The sequence below is a fragment of the Suncus etruscus genome, chromosome 14 (genome assembly GCF_024139225.1).
Source record: "Suncus etruscus isolate mSunEtr1 chromosome 14, mSunEtr1.pri.cur, whole genome shotgun sequence".
Classification (NCBI taxonomy): Eukaryota; Metazoa; Chordata; class Mammalia; order Eulipotyphla; family Soricidae; genus Suncus; species Suncus etruscus.
The window spans coordinates 32,847,428-32,865,178 of NC_064861.1; the positions used below are offsets into that span (position 1 = coordinate 32,847,428).

Here is a 17,751-nt window from a genome sequence, read left to right on the forward strand (position 1 = left end):
TGGCTAGCGCTTGCAAGGCAGACACCTTACCTCCAGCGCCACCTACCCGGCCCCAGGCATTCTATTTCTCTTACTACCATTGTCATGATATTTGTTGGTATAGTTAATTCTCTGACTGCACTCACCACTGTTTGTGATAAGCTTTATATTGTGGACTTGTCCTTCAAGCCCTCATCTCTATTGTCTCTGGGTATTATAATAATATAATATCATAGAATCATAATTATATCATTATATAATTATAGCTATATCATATTATATTATTATATAATATATTTCATAATTACCATACTGTCTTATTTTTCTCAAATCACACAGATGAATGAAACTATTCTGCATCTATCTCTCCCTCTGAAATATTTCACTCAGCATAATAGTTTTTATGTCCATCTAAATTTCATGAATTCATTTTTTCTGATGGCTGCATAATATTCCATTGTGTATACGTACCACAGTTTCTTTAACCGCTCATCTGTAGTCGAGCATCTGTGTTGTTTCCAGATTCTGGCTATTGTAAATAATGCTGTAATGAAAATAGGCATACAGAGGGCATTTTTGTATGGTTTTTGTATTCCTATGGTATATTTCTAGGAGAGGTATTGCTGGATCATATGGGAGCTCAATTTTCAGTTTTTTTGAGGAATCTTTATATTGTTTTCCAGAAAGGCCAGCAGTGAATGAGAATACCTTTCTTCCCAAATCCTCACCAGCATAGATTGTTTTTGTTCTTTGTGATGTGTGCCAGTCTCTGTGGCATGAGATGGTACCTCATTGTTGTTTTGATTTGCATTTCCCTGATGATTAGTGATGTGGAGCATTTTTTCATGTGCCTTTTGGACCTCTGTATTTCTTCTTTAAAGAAGTGTCTGTTCATTTCTTCTCTCCATTTTTTTGATGGGGTTAGATTATTTTTTCTTGTTAAGTTCTGTCAGTACCTTGTATATCTTAAATATTAACCCGTTATCTGATGGATATTGGGTGAATAGTTTCTCCCATTCTGTGGGTGGACTTTGTATCCTAGTCACTGTTTCCTTTGCGGTTCAGAAGCTTCTTGGTTTAATATAGTCCCATTTTTTTTTTTATCTCTGCTTCCACTTGCATGGACAGTGGTTTTTGATACAAGTGGTACTTTAAGATGTCTTTAGTTTCAATGTCATGGAATGTTTTATCTATGTGTTCTTCTATATACATATGGTTCTGGGTCTGATATCAAGATCTTAATCTATTTGGATTTGACCTTTGTGTATGAAGTTAAATGGAGGTCCAAGTTCACTTTATTGCATATGGCTGACCAGTTGTCCCAGCACCACTTGTTGATGAGGCTTTCCTTGCTCCAATTTGAATTTGCCCCTTTATCAAAGATTAATGGATTGTATGTCTGGGGGACATTCTCTGAATACTCAAGTCTATTCTATTGATCTGAAGATCTGTCTTTATTCTAATACCATGCTGTTTTGACAACTATTGCTTTGTAATAAATTTAAAGTTAAGAAAGTGATGCCTCTCACCTTCTTTTTTCTAAATATTGCTTTAGCTATTTGTGGACATTTATTGTTCTTAATTAATTTTAGGAGTCTTTGATCCACTTCTTTGAAAAATATCATAGGTATCCTTAGAGATATTGCATTAAATCTATACAATGCTTTGGGGAGCATTACCATTTTAATGGTATTGATTTTTCCAATCTATGTACAGGGTATGTGTCTCTATTTCCTTGTGTCCTATTTCATTTCTTGAAGCAGTGCTTTGTAGTTTTCTTTGTATAGGTCCTTCACCTCTTTAGTTAAGTTGAATCCAAGGTATTTGAGTTTCTGTGGCACTACTATGAATGGGATTGTGTGGTTTTTTTTTTTATTCCATTTCTTCTCTATCATTATTTGTGTATAAGAAGGCCATTGATTTTTGCATGTTAATTTTTAGCCTGCCACTTTGCTATATGAATCTATTGTTTCTAGAGGCTTTTTTATAGTCTTTAGGGCTTTCTAAATATAGTAGCATGTCATCTGCAAACAGTTATAACTTGACTTCTTCCTTTCCTATCTGGATGTCCATGATATATATTTCTTGTAAATTGCTATGGCAAGTACTTCTAGTACTATGTAAAATAGAAATGGCAAGAGGGGGCAGTCTTGTCTTGTATCAGATTTTAGAAGAATGGCCTTTAGTTTATCTCCGTTGAATATAATATTTCCCATGGGCTTGTGGTAAATGGCCTTGATTATATTGAGAAAAGTTCTTTTTATATCTATCTTGTTGAGAGTTTTATATCATGGATGAGTGTTGGACCTTATTAAATGCTTTCTCTGCATCTGTTGACCTTATCAGATAATTTTTCTTTTGTTGATATGGTATATTATGTTGATTATGTATTTATGTTGATTGCATCTCTGGAATGAAACCTACTTGGTCATAGCGTATGACCTTTCTTGATGAGGCATTGGATTCCATTTATTAGGATTTTGTTGAGGATCTTTGCATCTGTGTTCATCAAGGATATTGGTCTGTAGTTTCCTTTTCTTTCTTTCTTTTTGTTTTCATTTTTGGTTGCTGTTTTTGTTTGTTTTTTTGTTTTTTGGGGGGAACCACACCCAGTGACTCTCAGGGGTTACTCCTGGCTATGCGCTCAGAAATCATTCCTGGCTTGGGGGACCATATGGGATGCTGGGGATCTAAACGAAGTTCATCCTGGGTCAGCCACATGCAAGGCCCTACTGCTGTGCTATCGCTCCGGCCCCTAGTTTTCTTTTCTTTGTAGCATCTCTGCTTTTGGTATCAGGGTGATGTTAGCTTCGTAAAAACTATTTCAGAGTGTTCTGTGTTTTCAATTTTCTAGAAGAGCTTGAAAAAGATTGGTAGTAGGTCCTTTTGAAAGATTTGGAAGAATTCATTAGTGAATCCATCTGGGCTTGGACTTTTGTTTTGGGGAAGGCTTTTGGTTACCATTTTAACTTCCTCAATAGTTTTTAGATATGCTAGATCATCCTGGTTCAACTGTGGAAGAGTCCAAGAATTTATCCTTTTCTTCAGGTCTCTTGCTTTGTGGCAAAGAGTTTCTCAAAGTAGTCTTTGATTACTCTTTGAATTTCTGTAGTAGTTGTAGTGGTTTCCCCTTTTCATTTCTAATCCAGTTTATTAAGTTTCTCTCCTTTTTTTTTTTTTTTTTGGTTTTTGGGCTACACCAGGTGATGTTCAAGGATTACTCCTGGCTATGTGCTTAGAAATTGCGCCTGGCTTGGGGGACCATATGGGATACCGGCGGATTGAACCACGATTCATCCTAGTTTAGCACATGCAAGGCAGATGCCCTACTGCTTGTGCCACAGTTTCAGCCCCAGTTTCTCTCTCTTTCTTTGTGAATTTTGCTAGTGGTTTATTGATCTTGTTGATTTTTTTTCAAAGAACCAACTTTTGCTTTCATTGATCTTTAGGATTGTTTTTTGGATTTCTTCTTCATTAATTTCTGCTCTAAGCTTTGTTAGTTCCTTATTCCTACATATTTTTGGTTCATTTTGTTGATAGTTTTCTAATTTTATAAGCTGCGTTATTAAGCTATTTATATAGGCCCCTTCTTCTTTCCCGATGTGTGCTTGTAACGCTATAAATTTCCCTCTTAGAACCACTTTTGCTGTGTCCCACAAATTTTGATAAATTGTGTCATTGACATTTGTTTCCATGAATATTTTGATTTACACTGATTTCTTCTTGACCCCTGGTTGTTCAGTAGTGAGCTGTTTAATTTCCAGGTGTAAAGTTTTTTCTCTGTGTCTCTTTGTAGTTTACTTCTAATTTCAATGCATTGTGATCTGAGAAGGTAGTTTGTACAATTTCTATCCTCTTGATTTTATGGAAGTATGTTTTATGGGCCACTGTGTGGTCTATCCTGGAGAATGGCCCATGTGTACTGGAGAAGAATGTGTATCCAGTTTTCTACTGGTGGAGATGTGCATAGCCACAGAGTGGAGCAGCTGGACTTATCTGCCAGTATGAGCATTCTTTAAATGAAACTTAAACACATACTCAGGACTAAGGGGATAGCTAACCTCTCAAGGGTGAGGACCCACCTTCCACCCTGGGTCATAAACACAGATACACACAAACACACTAAGAGGGAAGAGCCCTGGTGTTACCAATTGGTCAATGATTGACCAATCATTTGTCTATGTCATTTTCACACCACTGCTCTGTCATCTGAGTCTCATTCCCATGGTTCTATGAGGCACTCACTCAGATACAACAGAATCTCATGTCACCCAACATGCTGTAGCCTCTTTCTCCTAGAGCTCTTTGCTCCCTGCTTCTTTTTTCTTGGTTTCTGGCCTTCTTGCCCCTGCTAGGTTCTCTAGCAGATCAAGGAGAAAAGGGAATAGCCAAGACTATTGTTTTGTTTTGGATCATTGTCACCGTGTTTTGCATGCCATGGAGTAGGGGATTTCATACTTGTACCCGGAGGTCTTTAGATTGTTGTATCCTTTCATTGGCACCAGGTCACATATTTGCCAACCTCAACGTTAATGGATTCTGAAAAGAACTCCATGGCAGGGGACCAAATCTCATAGGTTATAGGCATAGCTTCCTTTAGACTGCCCTTCCTCAAGTACCATTTGCTATCTGAGGGATTCTAGGGCCATACTCACTTCTGATCAACAGGCTACAAATTTGAGAGCTCCTGATGTCTGCCCCCTCAGGTTTAGTGGCACAATGAACGGACTCTCAGAAGGAAGGGACACACTGTACAAAAAGAAGCAGCTCTAGTACAGCAGAGGATACTAATCATAGTAAGCCTCCCAACAGAGACCCAGCCAGTGAGGTCGGAGGGTTCTTGTGTGGAATCCCACCACCACTCATTGTAATTTCATTAGATGAACGGGCCAATTGACTTGCTCTGAATAGCAAAGATAATTCTGTTCCTTGGGGAAAAAAGGATTTAGGGTCTGCCTCCCAGAACTAGCAACAAAGACCAGAGAAATCCTCTCTTGAGATTTTAGAAGTCACCTTCCAAGTTGGGATAAAGGGGCCAGAGAGATAGCACAGCGGTGTTTGCCTTGCAAGCAGTCAATCTAGGACCTGAGGTGGTTGGTTCGAATCCCAGCATCCCACATGGTCCCCCATGCCTGCCAGGAGCATTTCTAAACAGACAGCTGGGAGTAACCCCTGAGCATAGCCGAGTGTGGCCCAAAAACAAAACAAAACAAACAAACAAACAAAACAAGTTGGGATAAAGATAATTTCTCTTTGGGTAAGTTTTTTTTTTAATCTACCACAGTTATTTCTCTTTACACCCGAGTTTAATTTAGCCATGATAGGCCTACACTATATAATTGTAAGGTACACATAACAATGAGCTGACTTTCATGAATTAAAGTTGACACACAAGAAAAGGAAAAGCTGATTTTCCTCATCCCCTTGTAATCAGAAATAAGTGAAATTTATTTATTTTTGTTTGTTTGTTTTTGGGCCACACCTAGCAGTGCTCAGGGGTTATTCCTGGCTCTACACTCAGTAATTACTCCTGTTTGGTTTGAAGACCATATAAGATGCCAGTGATCAAATACAGGTTGACTACATGCGAGGCAAATATCCTACCCACAATAATATTGCTCTGGCCCTCTTAATTATGAAAAACTCCACAAAACTGGGTTACTCATGTTGCATATGGCTAGTGCCTATATGCCATATAACTAGATACCTATACCTTTACCCACCATCTCCTGCATAAATATTATCTACTTTTCTATCCTATTAGTTCTTTTTTGTTGGATTCTACATGTAAGAGAGATTACACACAATTTGTCTTTCTCCACATGACATCTTTAACCTAGCATAACCCCCCCCCAACACCCCTATGTCACAAATGACAGGATTTCCTTTTTTGTGGCTCAACAGTCATCAGTGATATATGTGGCCATTTCTTTATCCATGCATCTATTAGGGGACATTTCGGTTGTTTCCATATATTGCCCTTTGTAATCTTACTTATCTGAGGTAGGGTGGGGGAGGTCTTATTTCAGGAATAGAACTGCTGGATCATATGATTTTTCTGCTTCTATATTTTTTAAATGAAAAAAAAATAGTGCTAAACCAGCATATAGTCCCACCAGCAAGGTACAGCCTTGCCAGCCTATGTTATCTCTGATTCTTTGATAACAGCCACTCTAACACGTGAGCTATTGTGTCTTGTAGTGATTTTGATTTGAATTTCCCTGATGATTAATGATACCAGGCGTGTCTGATTCTTTGTCTCTTCTTTACCAAAGTTATTGTGTAGGTCCTTGACTCATTTCTCTCATTGGGTTTTTTTGCTGTGACTATGGAAGATAGTTTATTAGGTAGACCAGTTCCTTCCAGAATGGGAGATTTGTAACATCCAGATGTGGGCAGATTTGGAGTGAGATGGTGCCAGCTCACTGTCAAGCTGCAGCATTGGCAGACCTTAAGGAGCATCTGTGCAGCAGCGTCTTGGCTTCAGGTTTTGAGGGAGCACTATAGATGTGGGTGGTCATCAGGGTCCTGAGAGTGTGAGCCCCAGAAAAAAAAGCATTTCTGCAGGCTGGATGATTTCTTGTAAGGCTGCTCTGAGGGGATACTCTCTGGTTCTAGAGCTCTGGGGACAAAGATGTGAGTCAGAAAACCCCAGCCCCCCCCCACCACAAAAGCAGAATGCCACTTCTTTGTTATTTTGCTTCAATGTGACTGGATGAGGCCAGAGGAAAGAAGATGAACTTTCCAGAATGTCAGGGAGTGACCAGAGGCCCTTCAAAGAGCTGAGGAGTAGAAGGGGCTGCTCTCTGCAGCATGACCACAGTAGACATATGTGTGGAGTAGGGGAAAACTTACACCTACACACACACACACACACACACACACACACACACACACACACACACACACCTAGCCCAAGTTAATATTGGGGGAGGGGAGGGTTTGGGCCACAGTGCTCAAGACATCAACTTCTGGTAGTTCTCATGCACCACAGATAGTGTGGGGATTGAATCAGGTTGGCTGCTTGCAATCACCTTTGTTTTATTTTAAACCTAGACCACTTTCTTTTTTAATTAAATAATACATTTATTTAAGTGCCATGATTACAAACATATTTGTAGTTGGGTTTCAATTATAAAAGAGAGTATCTCTATCACCAGTGCAACATTCCCACCACCCATGCTCCTCATCTCCCTCCTCCCCCACCCCCTGCCTGTATTCGAGACAGACATTCTGTCTCACTCACTACCATTGACACGATAGTTGTTAGTGTAGTTATTTCTATAACTGCACTCACTACTCTGGTGAGCTTCATATCGTGGGCCAGTCCTTCCAGCCCTCCTCTCTTTTGTCTCTGGGTGTTATTACAATAATGTCTTTTATTTTTCTTAAATCCCACAGATGAGTGAGACTATTCTGTGTCTATCTTTCCCCCAATGACTTATTTCACTCAGCATAATAGTTTCCATGTCCATCCATGTATAGGAACATTTCATGACTTCATTTTCCCTGACCACTACATAGTATTCCATTGTCTATCTGTACTACAGTTTCTTTAGCCACTCATCTGTTGTTGGGCATCTGGGTTGTTTCCAGATTCTGGCTATTATAAATCAACACTACCATAAAAATAGGCACACAGAAGGCATTCTGTATTGTTTTTGTGTTTCTAGGATATATCCCTCAGAATGACATTGCTGGATCATGTGGGAGCTCAATTTTCAGTTTTTTGAGGTATCTCTGTATAGTTTTTCATAAAGGCTGGACTAGATGGCATTCCCACCAGCAGAGAATGAGAGTTCCTTTCTCTCCACATTCCCGCAAGCACTGATTGTTCTTGTTTTTTTTTTTTTTTGTGATGTGTGCCAGTCTCTGTGGCATGAGATGGTACCTCATTGTGGTTTTGATTTGCATCTCCCTGATGATTAGTGATGTGGAGCACTTTTTATGTGCCTTTTGGCCATTTGTATTTCTTCTTTAAGGAAGTATCTTTTCATTTCATCTCCCCATTTTTGATGGGGTTAGTTTCTTTTTCTTGTTAAGTTCTGTCAGTACCTTGTATATCTTAGATATTATCCCCTTATCTGATGAGTATTGGGTGAAAAACCCAGACTACTTAAATGTTTTGTGCAATATAATGTTTGTTGGTTGGTTTGTTTGTTTTGGGGCCATACCCATTGATGCTCAGGGGTTACTTCTGGCTACGTGCTCAGAAATCGCTCCTTGCTTGGGGGACCATATGGGATGCCAGGGGATTGAACTGCAGCCCGTCCTAGGCTAGTGCTTGCAAGGCAGACGCCTTACCTCTAGCACCATCACTCTGGCCCCAATATAATGGTTTTTTTTTTTTTATGGCTGCAGATGTTAGGCATTTTGGTTGTTAATCAAAACTACTGAGTGTGTGTAATCTCCTGTAATCAGTTACTTGCGTGCTGTCAAACCAATAAGACTGCACTAATACATCCATTATTTTCAGGATTGTTGATAACCTGGGCAAATTTTTCTCAAATAATCTTGCCTTCCTATATGACAAGATCCAACTCACTCACTTTTACCTTAATGGCAATACCTTTGGTGATGATATACTAAAGTAGTAGTATATAGTGGAGATGAGGGATTAATTACACCAAGTATTGACAGGCAAAAAGTGTCTTTCAGTTCAAGATGTGTTACATGTGCTTTTCTTAAAATGTAAACTCATTGGCCTAATGAATCTTTCATATTTATGGGGGTTTTGCATAAACCATTCTCCAACAAAGCGGACTTTAATAACCAACCTCTTCCATGCTATTTTTCCCTCTTTACTGTTCAAATAAATTTTAGTTTTTCTATTTCTCCAGGCACAAGCTTTTGGCAGAGGAATTTCACATTTCCCACTCTCCATTTTGGCTTTTGTTGAATCCTACTGGAAAGTACTATAGTTCAGGATTGTCCCTCTCTATCCAAGAGATATGCAGGTACTGCTCCTTGTGGAGTCTTCTCATCATTCCTTTGTCTGGTGTTTCTCTTTTCATGCCTCTTAATAGTCCTTTTCATTTGTATTTTCTCAGCATGGTGCTGTTTATGGTAGAGCTTACCCTTCAAATCAGTCATCTTTTTTGCTTTCTTTTTTTTTTTTTTTTTTTGGTTTTTGGGCCACACCCGGCATTGTTCAGGGGTTACTCCTGGCTGTCTGCTCAGAAATAGCTCCTGGCAGGCACGGGGGACCATATGGGACACCGGGATTCAAACCAATCACCTTTGGTCCTGGATCGGCTGCTTGCAAGGCAAACACCGCTGTGCTATCTCTCCAGGCCCCCTTTTTTGCTTTCTTTGAACATTCATGGGCTTCTAAACCTTCTTACTTTCTCTTTTTCTCCTAGTAATTTCAACAATATTCATAGTAGTTCAATATATTCTTATTGTGACATGGTGATGGCTTCAGGATTACCTAGTGCAGCTATCCTGGATTCTAGAAGTTCTAGATTTTCGGCTTTTAGAAACACTCAAGCAACATCTACTTAAGTTAATATTTTCGGAATAGTCATACAATACCTAGGAACCAGTATGTACTCTGAAGCATTATAGCAGAATCCAGACTGACCCCAAAACTCTAAAGACGTGATCAACAAGAGGCCACTTCTTTGAGTGGCCACTGCAGAATTGAGGCTTGGGAATATCTCAATACCTCTCCTCCTTGCCCAAGCTCTGGTCAGGGAATCCTTTGCTCCAGAGAATCCCTCCCCTCTGTGCTCTGTCTCCCACAACCTCCTGGTGAACTTGTCACCCACCCTCCACTCTTCTGGAGGTTCAGGGAGAAATCAGGGATCAAACAGAATGTTCAGTTTTCTGAGGTCTCTAGCTGACCTGGGGAGGGAGCTGAGGGGTCCCCAGCCCTGCCTCTCTTTTTCTCACCTCTTCTGTCCCCAACCATTCTCAGCAGCTGTGAGAACAGCAGGACAGTCATTTCATGCCAAGGAGGTAAAGTTTATGCAGAGACTGGGGTAAGTGGCCTAATATAGGAGAAGGGTAGGGAGGGTGGGAGCAAGGTGACCCTGGGACCCTGGAAGACCTGGAGGAAACCAGACAGTACCAGTGGTTGGTGAATGCAACAGAGAGACTTGAGGCGTGGGGAGGAGGATGGAAAAGCAGAAGCCAGGTGATGCGTCTGATATCTTGGCAGCATTCCTATCTTGGCACCCTGGAGTCCAGCCAGATCTTCATCCCACTTCTGCCCACTGTCTCTAAAAGGTTTACAGGAAGGCCCCTAACCCAGTGTTTTTTATCAAGCCTAGACAGTGGGATGAGTGTTAAGTGTTTATCTTGGTGCCTCCCATGTGGGAAACTCTCCATGTGGCTACCACTTTCTCCATCATCATTGGTAGCAATGAGAATTAGTTCAGTGTAAGATCAGGAAGATTGAAAAGTCACAGAAGACCCCAGGTTTGGGGCTTGGGTTGGAGTCACTCAGACATGGAAGTTTAGAGAGAAGGAGGTACAGTCAGAGATCTGAACAGAGATCATGAACAGAGATGTCTGGGGCCAGGTTCCCAGTTCTGAGTGCAGAGGAAGCTAACACTGACTAAAGCCAAAGGGCAGAAGGATGCTTCCAGGGAGTGGGAAGAGAGGGGGGTGATGTGAAATGCCTGCAAGCACATCAGTGACATGCCCTATTCCCCATCCACTTCCCTTCCAGGCAGGACTGAAGATTTCAGCAGTGACACATGTTCCCTAGAATGATCTGAGCAAATTAGGGCAGGCCTGTGGGCTGAATGGAAGGAGCAGAGCTAGTAAGGTGGCTGTGATGGCCAGAGGGGCTGAGACTGGGGTAGCAGTTTCCAGAACAAAAAAGAAGCAGTGATGTGTTTGAGAAACTTAGCACTGTGGGAACTCAGAGGCATTGGGATGGGGCATTACACTGACCTGGAGTAATTGTGTGGCCCAAACAGTCCAGGAGGTGTTCGCTCCTTCCAGGAGCTCTCGCACACATCCAGGGCTTCCTGTACTTCATGGCCTACTGCATACCAAAGCCCTCATGCAGGATGGAATGAACAGGAAGTGGTCCAAGGTAGCCGTGGGTACAGCAAATATGGTGACCTTGAGTGTCTAATCATTATTGTCTTTTAAGGTAGTGCCTTGTAAATCAAGACTCACGAGTTTGTGAGATCAGCCCCACACATCGTGTCTTTAACCCCTCGCCAGTCAGGAAAGAGTACTGGAGTCAGTGGCTTCTTGTGGCTTCTTCCTCATGGTGCCTGCCAGAGCCAAAAGCCAAAACTCCTCTTTTTTTGGGGGGGAGGTGGGAGGCTCACACCAGGCAATTTTAAGGGGTTATTCCTGGCTCTGTGCTCAGAAATCACTCCTAGCAGACTCAGGGGACCATATGTGATGCTAGGGATCAAACCTGGGCCTGTCATAGGTCAGCAGTATGCAAGATAAATGCCCTACCACTGTGCTATCACTCTGGCCCATCCTCTTTCTTTATTCAACCAATTCCCAATACCAGGAGGAAGGTTGAGTAATCCAGGTGGGCTTTTGCATATCAAAAGAGAGATTTATAGGAAATAGGAAGATGGGGAAACACCTTTGTTTTGGGTTAATAGCTTGGTGTCATCTTACAGTGCTTCATACCTATTTTTATTTTATTTTATTTTATTTTATTTTATGACTTTTTGGGTAACAGTTGACTCAAATTACTATTTCAAGCATACGGTAATGGTAGAACTCTCCCATCACCAGAGAGCCTGGATCCTTCCACCTTTATCCTAGACTCCCTTCTGCCATCCCTACGACACATGTACTCCTACACTCCAATTCTACAGGCCATGTCTCAAGATTATTGTACAGGGGAACATTTAATTCCCGTTTTGTTTCCTTATACTCTACAATAAGGGAGCATAGATGGGGTTTTCTTTTTCTCAAGTGGCTCCTTATTGAAAATTGTTTAATGGATTCCTGAGAATTACTTTTGCTACATATTTGAATTTTAAAGCCTAAGTGAATAGATAGGGCTAATGTTGTCTATTTAAATTATTAGAATTCATGTTATATGTAATTTGTACACACACAATGTTTACAGGAATGATATACAAATGTGTCTGTCATGTAACTCACCTACACTCTCTGGCACCTGCTTTCCATACTATTATATCTCCTCTGGGGGTTCCCTAGAGACCTCATGACTCGACTCCCCACTCACACCCATTCTCCACAGTTTGCTCTTTTTTGCATACCTGGCTGTTCTCAGGACTTCCTCCTGGCTCTGCACTCAGAAATCACACCTCGTGGGGGTTCAGAGTACCATAAACAGCACCAGGGATCAAACCTGAGATGGCCATGGGCACTATACTATCTCGTTGTTTGCCTCAGTAGCCAGGACCTGCCTGTCAACTTTATCCCAGATGTTGGTGCTCTGTGCCCTGAAATCTGTGGGGGACCAGATGTGGTGCCAGGGATAGAACCAGGGTAGCCATATGTGAAACCTTACCACCTGCACTTACTCCAGGCCTTTCCTGGCTCTTTGTCCCTGACAGAAAAGGCTGTTGTCTTCCCTCATTCCTTCAGGACTCTTCCTTTCTTTCTTTCTTTTCTTTTTTTTTTTAATTTTTTTTGGGGGGTCATACCAGCAGCACTTAGAGATTACTCCCTGGCTCTGTGCTCAGAATCACTCCTGCAGGGGCTCAGGGACCAATGGGGTGCTGGAAATTGAACCCAGGTCCTGTCCCGGGTTGACCACCTATGCAAGGCAAAATGCCCTAGTCACAATGCTATCTCTCTGCCCTCGAGGACTTCCTCTGTTGCTTTTCTCACCTCCCTTCAAAACTGCAGCAGCCCCCCTCCCCCTTGCCCCTTCCCCCCCCCCAGCCTGCCCTTGCAGCCTCCCTGCACTCACCACCAAGACATTCTGTTCTTCATTTTAGGAAGACCTTGTTTTTGATCACTGGGGTAACCAACACCTAGAGCTGCATCTGGGCCTCTGCCATGGGGTATGTAGGCTCTGTAACTGGGGCACTGCTGCATATAGGAGGCCCCTTGTGACAGGAAAGTCAGAGCTGTATGTTCCCTGCATTCTAGAACCCCTGGGAAGTTTGAAAACAGGCTTCTGAGTACAGAGGCTAAGGGGCCTGTACGGGGAAGCAGGGAGGAGGGAGCAAGATCGAAGAGCTGTGGAGAGGAGGGGGTGGCTTTTGTGTTCTCTCTGAGGAGAGGACCCAAGCTCTGTCTGTTCCTCTGTTTCAGGGTCCTGGTGACACTTCCTCCTTAGATCTGGGCTTGGGCCTTTCCTTTCCCTTTCATGCCCTCACTGACCCCAGTCTGGTAGTCAGAGCTGAAGGGAGGTACCCAAGAATGGAGGGGCCCCTTTCTCCTTTTTGCCTGGAATCTGATTGGTCCAGAGATATCAGCCAGGGGAGGGGTAGCTGGTTCCTGCTCTCCTACAAACTCCACTAGTGTCAACAGAAACTTCATATTCTTCTCCAGCTCACGACGTATATGGGCTTGGAGTGCTTGGACCCTTGTTGTGTGGTACTGCTTAGACCTAAAAGTAACGGGAGGTCTCCAGGGTCTATACACCTAACCATGCTTAGGAACAACAAGGGACTGTATCTGGTAGTGTTTAGGGGACTATGAGGTTCTGGGGATTGACTCACAACTTCCTCAGTTAAATCAGTGTACTCCATTTTTTGAGCCATCTCTCAGCTCTGTGCTCAAAGATCTCTTCCTGTGTTTGGAGGACAATAGCAGGTGCCAGGGATCGAACCCTGGTTGGCCTCATGCAAGGTCTTACCTGCTGGATTATGCACCTTATACCTGTTGTATATGACTCCAGCTTCATGATTAGTATTAAATGAGTAGTACTAATATCTCATTAATATTAAATAAGCATTATTAAGTAATAAATATTATGAAATAAGTATTATTAAATATTTTTTAATTAAATTTGCCTTTGTCAGCAAATGGGAATGAAAAGGTCTGGTGCATAAAAAATGTGAAAGAAGAGGGGCTAGAGAGAGAGAGATCTGTGGATTGAAACTTGCCTTTGAACATGGCCAACCTGGGCCCACGCTGGTCCTTTGAGCCTCACCAGAAGTGATCTCTGAGTATAGAGACAGAGTAATATTTGAGCACTTCTGGGTGTGGCAAAGAAAAGGAAGAGCTGGAGAGATAATTTATAAGTTGACCCCCTATTCAAGTCTCCCCAGCCTTGAGGCGTTTGGCCGCCACCCCACTAAGGGTGGGAAGAGAGTTGAGAAGATAGAAGAGGTGATAGTGGAGATAAAACTTTTTTCTGACAGTCTCCTAGAGGCACCTGAACTTAGGGCTCTTGGGTTTGGCAGGGGTGGAGCGCTCTGGCCATGGGGTCCTCAGGTCCCTGGGGCTGAAAGGGTAGTGTCCCAGTCCCCTCAGACTTTCAGGTAGACAATCCAACTCATGCTAAGGCTGACTAGAGGGGTTACCAGCTTAACTTTGATGCCAACTTCATGGTGACACACAACAGTCTCCGCCTAGGCCAGCCCCAGTCAAGGCACTTCTGCATGGCATTTTTAATAGTTGTCTTGTTTTGGGGCTATCCCAGCAATGCTCAGGCTTACTTCTGGCTCAGTGTTCACGGATCAGTCCCTGGTGGACTAGGGATCATATAGGGTTCAGGGATCAAACTCAGGTCACCCACTTGCACCGCAACACACCTACCTGAACGGTGCTTTCTGAGAGACTCATTTTCCATTCCGAGAGGGCCACGGTAGAGAGGAAGGGGAGAGAGAACAACAGAAAGTGAGGTCATACGTAGAAATACGCTTCTGGTATTTCGAATGGCTTGTGTTGTGGGGGGCCTTCCCTGGCTGCTGGGAAATCAGTTGACCTAGAAAATTTGTTGCACAAACATTGTTTTGTTGTTTCAGGTGGCACCAGAGACATAAATGAAGTGAGGAGGCTTCAGGGCTTTTCTTTTCTTTTGTATTTTGCATTACTAAGAGGTTAATCTGGCAGGCTCAGGGGACCATACAGTGATGCCCAGTTTAAACCTGGGTTGGCCATGTGCATGCCCTACCCATTGTATTATCACTCCACCGCCCAGCACTTTTCTTCTGAGGAGGAGTGGGGTGGCCCGTGTGTGGCAGGGACCAGCCTCACACACACCCTGTAGGAAGACGGGCCATCTGGTTTCAGACAAGCCTTTAACACTGTTAGCTGGCCAGTCCTTTTTGTGAGGGGACAGATATTTTTCTGAGTTTTGTTTCAGATCAGCCAGCTAGTGGGCCAATAGCAGAAGAGCCCTTGTAGATCATAATGGAAAACCAAGAAGTCATTGGGACTTGTTCTAGCCCATCTTCAGGCTAACTTGGCCTCAATAAAACAGCGGTGGCCCTTGTCTTGCCAGGATCCTTGCCTTGGTTGGTTTCTTAGCCATTGTGACTTTGGGCTCCAAGGGATCCCTTCAAGTAGTTTGGAGTCACTTTCTGACACCTTCTCAGAGCAGTAAAACAGGGGTGTTTTGGTGCCGAGTTCACCGGAAACTCACTTGTGTATCTCACTTCTCACTGAGCCCCCGTCCCTTTCTCCAGTGAAATGTCATGGGTGTGGGGTTCCCAGGATGTCAGGGGGGGTCCCCACCCTCAGAGAGCAGCATCTTACTCCCACTCACTGGAGTCCTTCTCTCCCTTACGATCTGCTTTCTTTCTAGGCCTCCTTCTCACTTTGTCCTGGGCCTGAAGGAAGTGAAGTCTCAAGATTAGAGAAAATCAGCAGACAGGCAGGCTCAGGGGGTGTCTTTTGGCAGTGGGGGTGTGGGGAGCAGCAGATACAATAAATGGGTAGAACATGCTCCCCTCAAACAACTTTTTTCCTTTTAGGGCCGTAGCCAGTCATGGATTATTTTCTAATGGTATGCACCCATGAATTATTTCTAGTGGTGCGTAGGGACTTTATGGATGCCTTCAGTTAGGGACCATATGGGATGCCTCCCTGCAAGGCAAGTGCCTTTCCCCTTGAAGTAGTATTGCACCTGCCCTCTCCTCCTTCTTTCCTCTTCCTTTCTCCAGTAATTTCTAGCTGGGTCACCCTCTCTGCTTCCACCAACAAGGGTTCATTCAGGGTTCATCATCCCTGGAAGTTTCCAGGAGCTCTTTGCACCTGCTCATGGCCTGGCCTGGACTCCAGTCAGACCTTGTCTGAACTGTCATTTTTCTCCCAACACCAGTCTCCTCCCAACCTCGAAGAGGCTGGTGATTGGAGCTCAGAGGCCCCCTAGTGGTGTCACTGGACGGTGCAGCCAGGATCCTTCGTAGTGCCTGCCACAGTTGTAGTAGGCTGTTCTCAGGAAATCCACATGGAATTTCATCTGAAGACTTTTCGTCTTCCATATAGATAGACAAGTCAGTACCTTAGCTAGGCAGAGGGAGTGAAGAAGGGTCACCGTTCTCTCCATCCCCCATACGTGTTCAGCTGGGGACTGCCTCTAACTCCTGATCCCCTTGAAGCTGGAATTAGGACATGCCTCCTGAGTATTCCAGAAACTGAACAGGTATGAATGAGTTATTATTAATCATTCATACCAGTGTTTTTTTAAAATAACTATTTATTGCAATATCACTTTATATTTTTTTGGGAGGGGTTTGGGTCACACCCGACAGCGCGTCAGGGGTTACTCCTGGCTTTAAGCTCAGAAATCGCTCCTGTGCAGGCTCGGGGACCATATGGGATGCTGGGATTCGAACCACCATCCTTCTGCATGAAAAGGCAAACGCCTTACCTTCCATGCTATCTCTCTGACCCTTATACAGTGTGTGTGTTTTTTTTTAATAACATCTTTATTTAAGCACTATGATTAAGAACATGTTTGTGGGGCCGGGGAGATAGCATGGAGGTAAGGCGTTTGCCTTGCATTCAGAAGGACGGTGGTTCAAATCCCCGGCATCCCATATGGTCCGCCCCAGCCTACCAGGAGCGATTTCTGAGCGTGGAGCCAGGAGTAACCCCTGAGCGCTGCCGGGTGTGACCCAAAAAAGCCAAAACAAACAAACAAACAAACAAAAAAGTGATTCCTGGCACAGCTTCCCACCACTCTGTTCCCTGGACAAGCCCTGCCAGACTCAGTTTCTTACATTCATGCTTGTGGAAGCTCTTACCAATCCTAGGACTCAAAGCCTCCTCATGGCGGTTCCCATAGGGCTCCTAAGGAGGCATTCCTGCTATTCCCACTTGTGAGGGGCTCCTCCTTCCCATCAGGGCTGCCCTCTGCTCAGCACCACCCCAGAGTACACAGTGAAGCAACACAGAGTAGCTTGTGTTCACTCAGGCCTGCAGATCCCACAGCTTCCAGCACACGTAGAGAGGCTCACTCAGAGGAGCTGTCTGTGATGCCCTATGCCCAGGTCCCCACTCTAGTCTTTCTGTGGCTCCCACAAGGTAGCTGATGTACCTTCTGTAATGAATGGGCTAATTCTGCAATGGCCAGAGTTTTGGGAAATTGAATGCTGGTGAAGGGACAGAGATAATATAAGCTAGTTTGGATAAGATTGCTGGCACAATCTTCAGAACCACATGATTCCTCAAGCATCATTGGGTGTGGCCTTGGAGGCTCCTGAGTTCTGCCAAGATGTCCATGTTGGTCCTTGGCACTGAAGGCCCTGAGCAGAATTGTACCTCAGGCCTTCACATTTAAATGTAACCCCTGGAAGGAGTTCCAGATCTCCTGGGGCTCCCTTTGATACCCCTGCCAATCCTCTCCAGAACTAAGCTTCCTGCCTGAAAAGGTACCATTAAAGTTGATGAAAGTATTATAAAGATTAGGCC

General features: G+C 43.5%; 1 pseudogene; it reads right to left on the reverse strand.

The window, feature by feature from the left end:
- Positions 1–8,414: 8,414 nt before the first annotated feature.
- Positions 8,415–9,389, reverse strand: LOC126027770 (ribosome biogenesis protein NSA2 homolog; annotated as a pseudogene).
- Between the last annotated feature and the right edge of the window lie 8,362 nt (positions 9,390–17,751).